Below are 7,500 nucleotides of genomic sequence, written 5' to 3'. Positions count from 1 at the left end.
GCGAAATATTCAGAATATTTGGACGACATCTGACGAAGAAAGAGCACCCCCTGTCTTGTGTGTGAATTTTACCGTTTGTTCCCTTGTTGTGTTTATGTTTAAGCTTTGGAACTTTACATCCATCTATTTATCTATCTATCTATATATCTATATATCTATCTATCTATCTATATATCTATATATCTATCTATCTATCTATCAATCTGTCTGTCTGTCTCCTATCAATATATAATATATATATATATATATATATATATATATATATATATATATATATATAGGGAAAATTCACACAAAAATAACAAAAGATGAAGACATGTGGTGTAGACAACAATCAGATGTATTAGTTTAACACGCGTGAAGTGAAAGCCTCTTAGACTTTTCGAGTCTACGCTCTTCCACAGAAAGGAACACAGAAAATAGAGAATGTGCAGTGGCTAGTGATCTGACTGCATGCTGTGGCATCTAGGGATCGGAGTATTTACGCCATAGAACCCTGGAAAACGGTCTCATGGACCCATGTCTAGAAAAGTTCTTTTGGCCTTTTCTGATATAAATATATATATATATATATATATATATATATATATATATATATATATATATATATATATATATATATATATATATATATATATATTGAGTGATTCTATCCTGTGACATTCTAATCACGTGTTTACAGCAGTGGAGCTGTGACAACTCAATGCGGGCAATTAGCGGCTCGGCCTGAAGTAATTCTCTGGTCTCCGATTTATGCACCCTGTCGATTGACATTACCCCAGATGTGTTTCGGAAGAGTCCCATCTCGATCCTCGTTTTTACGATCGCATATTTATCACAGACCAATACGTTAAAGCACAAAATTTCACACTTTTATATTTCGTCAAACTATGATCTGCTTACGTACTTCACTTGATGATCCTCTGATTTTATAAACGTAAATCAAAACTGAACAAGCTATGAACTCTGAACACAAACTAATACTAGCTAATTGTTTTTGTTCTACGCTGAGACTGCCAAATACGGACAAACAAGGGTAGGTGGAACGAAATGCCATACGAGACTTTATTTCGACTTAAAACCCGTCTCAACTCAAACTTCGCATTTCTTTCAGCAAGACTAGACAATAGAATGCCCGAAGCTTTAAAGCCTCGGATGGATTGCCTTGATATATTCACGCTCATAGCGTTTTGAATTCAAATCCCACAGTGGTCTACTTTGATAGTATATTACATCAACTGTTTGCTTAACGGTACTAGCTCGTTCTCGGGTACCTTTATATATATAAATATATATATAAATATATATATATATATAAATATATATATATATTTAAATATATATATATATATATATCTGACGTTTCCTGACTTCAAACTCCGGCATGGTTGACTGTGCCTCTCAACCTCTGGAGGTCAATAAAATAATTACCTGTTGCATAATGGGATTGATGCAATCGAATTGCCCTTTCGCCCATAACTCCAGGCCTTGCGCTTAAAACAGGAAGGTTATTATTATTGTTTTACGATAGGTCATTTTGGTTCTGGTAGATTTAGTGAGAGCAGGCAGCAGCCAGCCGTCAGAGGTCTCGCAGTGTCTTATTTCAGTTCAGTCTTTACAGCATTTGCACCTATCTCGCGCTTGAACTTACAATCTTAAGGCGCAGTTGATAGAAACTGTCTCATCAGTGCTTGTCCTTTTTATTAATGGAACCAGCAAATTTCAATTTTTGATTTTGTTTCAGAAATATAATGCCTCTCTGGTAATTTCAACAAAGCTCAGTCGTCCTGGGTGTGTTTTGAAACTTAGTGAAATACGTTTGAAAGGAAATCTTATCACTCAGTGGCACCACATATGCATACAGCAACCTGCAATGTGTAATAAATGTTTCGACTGGCAAGGTAGTTCATGTATTTGCGGTGAAGGTATAATGAAATATATTGACCCATGTACTTGAATACACATTGAATTAACCCAAGAGTTAAGAAAGCTGAACCCGGAGAGATTTTAAATGATAATGTAAAAGGTGTAACTATATATATCGTTTACTACTCGTCTGTAATGTTTAATTTGAGTATTGGTAATTTTATTACAATCGTCAAACATCCCGTACGTAGTTTGATATTTCACAAGTTTCCGTTCAAATCACACCACAGTCCATCCATTTAACTCTCAATGGATCACCAAGTGTTGTGAAACTGGAATCGTGCAATATATTAGGTTACCCATGAATGAAAGTGTCAAATATAAAAGTAAACATAAATTTCAATAAATCAGCAGATATGATCCTATATTTCTCCAGTTTTGCTTGCATGTATTCACATAAGAGTACAATAATAGGTATTAAATTTTAACGTATTTCTCGAACGCCAACGGTAGAAAATGCCTTATAAGAATATTGTTGAGAAAGCCATTAAAGTTTGAAAAATGAGGTTCAAACTGAGAGAAATTTGTTAATTAGCGTACTGCACAGGGCGAGTAATTAAGCCTACAAATATGCAAATTCAATAAGGCGGTAAGCAGTGAAGCTATAGCTGTTGCCGATATGCGAATATAATTGAAAATGTACCTATTTCCATTACACTATTATCGAGAACGAGTAGTAACACACTGAACCCAAAAGTACATAGACGCACACGCACACACATACACTAACACACACACAAATATATATATATATATATATATATATATATATATATATATTAATAGACCAAAGGAATTCTAAAATGAGACAAGAACGCAAAACATCCAGACAGGCGATAAAATAAAGCAAGGACGAGTCATTCGGAGTTTTCTGTATTCAGTCGAGTTCGAGATTATCTTTGGAATTTCGGCTGGTTATAATCGAGATTGCTCCAGTCTGGCCAGCCCCAATGAAAACTAAGCTAAGAGCACTAGATTCCTTAGAAGAAAGCAGCGAATGCATACAAAAACAAGGACGGAAAATACGGAGAAATCCTACACAAATTCTAGGCGTTGAGCCTATAACAGAAACTGTTATTATTGTTTTACTTCTTAGAACGATCGGTAATTTTTGTTCTGGTAGATTTCGTGAGAGCAGGCAGCAGCCGACCGTCAGAGGTCTCACAGTGTCTCTTTCTGCACATGTTATAAGCTTTGATACTTGGTTGTTAAATACCGTGGGAAACATTCAACATCCTAATATCAGTCTCAAATCATAGCTGGCCCAAGCAGAACAGCTTTCTGGATTTGTGAATTTCGATTTCTTTAACATATTTCTCGAAATTGGTTGTTATTGCCCCAAGTGCCCCTACAGCAACTGGAATGACAGACACTCTACATTCGTGAAATTTCATTATTTAGTAGTCTGTACATTTCAATCTTTTCTACTTCTTTGTCACTAATGCATGTATCTCCAGGTATTGCAATATCTATGATCGTGGTTTCCTTTTTCCTTTATCTACCACAGCAATATCTAGTTTCAAAGCCTCCATTAGGGAGTCCCATTTGATTGTAAAATCCCACACTATATTATGTTCCTCGTTTTCGGTGATTCCTTCTGGTTCATGTTCGTACCATTTCCGTGCTCTGTTCAGACTATAATATTCAAATAGCAGCCAGTGTAGGAACAGGAGGCATTATCGTGTCTCCATCTGTCGTGCTTTTTAGCCATCTCGCTACACTCACAATATGTGAGATTGTTTCATTTCTGCTGCCACACACGCTACAAAGGGGCGATTCGCTACTCATGTGTTTGGAACATGGTGTGATAATGCTCTCAGAGCATGTTCTTGGGCGTTTCATGTCAATACCTCAATGCATCCTTTCAGATCACTTGTTTTTTTAGCCATCTCCAAGTGTGGATCTTGTCTTATCCGTCAATTTCTCACAAGTATTGCCCCTACAGGGCTTTCATTGTCCATTTGTTTACTCGTTCTTCTTCATCTTGTTTCTTAAATATTTGTGGGTGTATCACATTTTCAGTAGGCATTATACTGTAAATTTTATCAGCGGCAAGCGAGGATTCAGTCTGCTGTTTGATGCACCATCCTAAACTGTTCTCGTTGATAACAGAGACCTTGCATCCTATAAGACATCTTCCACACCTGTTTCTAGGCACATACACTCTGTCAGCATCATTTTGGGCCATCGTTTCTTGTTAATTATCATCACTTTTCCAGTTTTCCTCCCCATTTCTTCAAGCTTGTTCTTTGTCCACCTAACAAAACCTGCACTAAATCACATGAAAGAAACAGCCCAAGTGTTCATTGCCCTCATTTTGCTTTTTTTTTCCATTCAGACTCCTTCCTATAATTAACTTGGTTCTTCTGAGATATTCTCAGTTAAAGCTTTATTATCATTATTATTAATATTATTATTATTATTATTATTATTATTATTATTGTTGTTGTTGTTGTTGTTGTTGTCGTTGTTGATGTTGTTATTATTATTATCATGATCATGATCATTATCATCATCATCATCATCACCATCATCATTATTATTATTATTATTATTATTGTTATTATTATTATTGCTGTTGTTGTTGTTGTTGTTATTATTATTATTATCATGATCATGATCATCATTATCATCATCATCATCAGCATCATCATTATTATTATTATTATTATTATTATTATTATTATTATTATCATTATTATTATTATTATTATTATTATTATTATTATTATTATTATTATTATTATATAATGTGATACATGTAATATCCTCCGAGAAAGGCGATGAAACGCGATGATCAATTTACGAACGCTAAGTAATATCATTTGACAGGATGTATCGTCATTCCACTTTTGAATCGTATCAGAATAGGTGCCATGGTCTAAATTTGTTACAATGGATACAGATTGAGGAATAAGTATAATTAATTATATAACATTACTGAAAGTAGTAGAAATTTCGCTAGATAATGAATAAGGTTATGAATAATTTATGAGCACTATACTGGTGTCGTGTAATGCATTGTCCTAATGTAGACATTCTATTCAATCTGTCACTAAACTTCCACAAAGCTGTCAGCAGAGAGCGGAAGCATGCTAATAAAATTGCATCACGATAACGGCTAGAAATGTCCGTATGTAAGTATGTATGTATATATATATATGTATTTATGTCTGTCTGTCTCTCTGTCTATCTCTCTATCTGTCTACCTATCTATCTGTCTACCTATCTATCTATCTATCTATCTATCTATCTATCTATCTATCTATCTGTCTATCTATCTATCTATCTATCCATCTATCTATCTATCTATCTATCTATCTATCTATTGTCTATCTATCTACTATCTATCTATCTACTATCTATCTATCTATCTATCTATCTATCTATCTATCTGTCTATCTATCTATCTATCTATCTATTTATCTATCTATCTATCTATATATATATATATATATATATATATATATATATTTGTCTATCAATCTATCTATCTATCTATCTATCTATCTATTTGTCTATCTATATATTTATCTATTCATCTATCTATCGGACTGTCTGCCTATCTATCCATGATATATTTTGTATGCATGTACGTATGTATCTATCTATCATTTATATCTATTTCTATGTATGTGTGTATATGCTTATTTTCAATTATATACATACATACACCTCCACGAACACACGCATCTATACATACGTACAAACGAGACATATGCAGGTACACATACCTGTGGGAGGACCAACTGAATAATATTTATGCAAGAATTAATTGCTAAAGTGGCATTAACATTTATTTTTTGTTTTTGATTTTTCTTTTGGTTTTTGTTTTAGTAGCAAAATTGAAGACTGCAAAACATCGTGATCATGCTGCTATGGAGAACTCTAACCAACAACATAACACTTGAAAGCATCTATAAAGTTTTATCTGTGACAGGAATTAGCTTCTTGCATTCAAATAAAATATTTTCAGCTTATTTTCAAATATTCTTACGATTTTCTTCGTGTGGTTTTCAATAAAGTAAAAGAAATAAGGCCAAAAAGACAAAAATGGGGTCTCAACAGGAACCGGCCCTCTGTCGGTTACGACGACAAGGGCTCCAGTTGACCCGATCAACAGAACATCCTTCTCATAAAATTAACGTGCAAGGGCCTGAGCACTCCACGATTCAGCGTGACACAAATTGTGACAAACCTGGCCCATTTAAAATACAGCCTCAGCTCATTTTTGGCAGCTGGGTGGACTGAAGTAACGTGAAATAAAGTTGGTTGCTCAAGAACACAATACATGGCCGGGAATCGAACTCAAGAGGATGAGCCAAATACCCGAACCAACAAGACGCACGCCTTCATGTCAAATGAGATAACCATAGGATAAAACCATAATCACAGAATTCTATATCCTACGAGTTGCCTAAGTCTGTTTCTGTAATCTGTACACATGTGGTAAAACCACTAAAAGGTTTAACCCGTTCAGATGACTGACCATGATTCCCTTCACGTTCAGTTAGAAGTGGTTAATGTGTCAGTATTGGAAGCGTCTTGCGTGTCGGCGAAAAACACGTACAGATTTGAAGCTATTTGTATTTATTTTTATGTGAAAACCATCGACCTCTTGTATCAAAACCTTTGACCTCTTGTATAGGTAAATACAACAAGTGGACGATGTTCAACTGACTGTCCCGTCTCCACAACTTTATCTTTTCGACCCTCTCAGTGACGCTAAAATGAAGTGCTAGTCAAATGATGGGATGGGTTTTATCAACTCTACGATTACTTGTAGTAGTAGAAGTACTAGTAATACTTCGGTGGCGAGCTGGCAGAAACGATAGCAAACCGGGCGAGAATGCTTAGCGGTATTTTGTTATTATTGTTGTTATTATTATTATTATTATTATTATATTATTATTATTATTATTATTATATTATTATTATTATTAGTATTAGTAGTAGTAGTAGTAGTAGTAGTAGTAGTAGTAGTAGTAGTAGTAGTAGTAGTAGTAGTAGCAATAGTAGTAGTAACTTTGTCCTTAACTCTCGGTGTAGACATAGGAGCTGCACGCACGCTTGTCCTCCTCTGCCTTACAGACATCGGAGTTATTTGTGCCTTCAACCTACCTACAGTTTCAACTTGATAAAATTCGACATTTGCACAAAAGATCACCGCAAAGAACTAATTCAACGTAGGTTTGACGTCTGGTATTTGAAGTACCTGGAAGTATTTGTTAGTGCGGCGTTCTATCTCTTGCAATGGAAACGAGTGGGACGAAAATGTGTGGCATTGAATATAGCAGAAGAACATTCACCATTATTGTTGCTCTCAAAAAGGCAGAGAGAAAACTTGTGTATGGACTAGTTGCGTGAAACAAATTATGAGTCGAATTGTCTCGTCTTAATGTACTCTAGTTTACGCTTACGAGTAACAAAAGAAGCAGATATGAAAATAGTAAATTAATTCCAACAGTTATTTATACAGTAAAGGGTTAATAGCTGTTAAGGTGTGACGTAAATTCTGGCACTCAGGAGAGAGAGAGAAAGGGAAGGAGTGAGAGAAAAAAAAAAAGCCCATGA

This window comes from Octopus sinensis, linkage group LG8 (assembly GCF_006345805.1).
Source record: "Octopus sinensis linkage group LG8, ASM634580v1, whole genome shotgun sequence".
NCBI lineage: Eukaryota > Metazoa > Mollusca > Cephalopoda > Octopoda > Octopodidae > Octopus > Octopus sinensis.
This window is presented reverse-complemented; position numbering follows the sequence as displayed.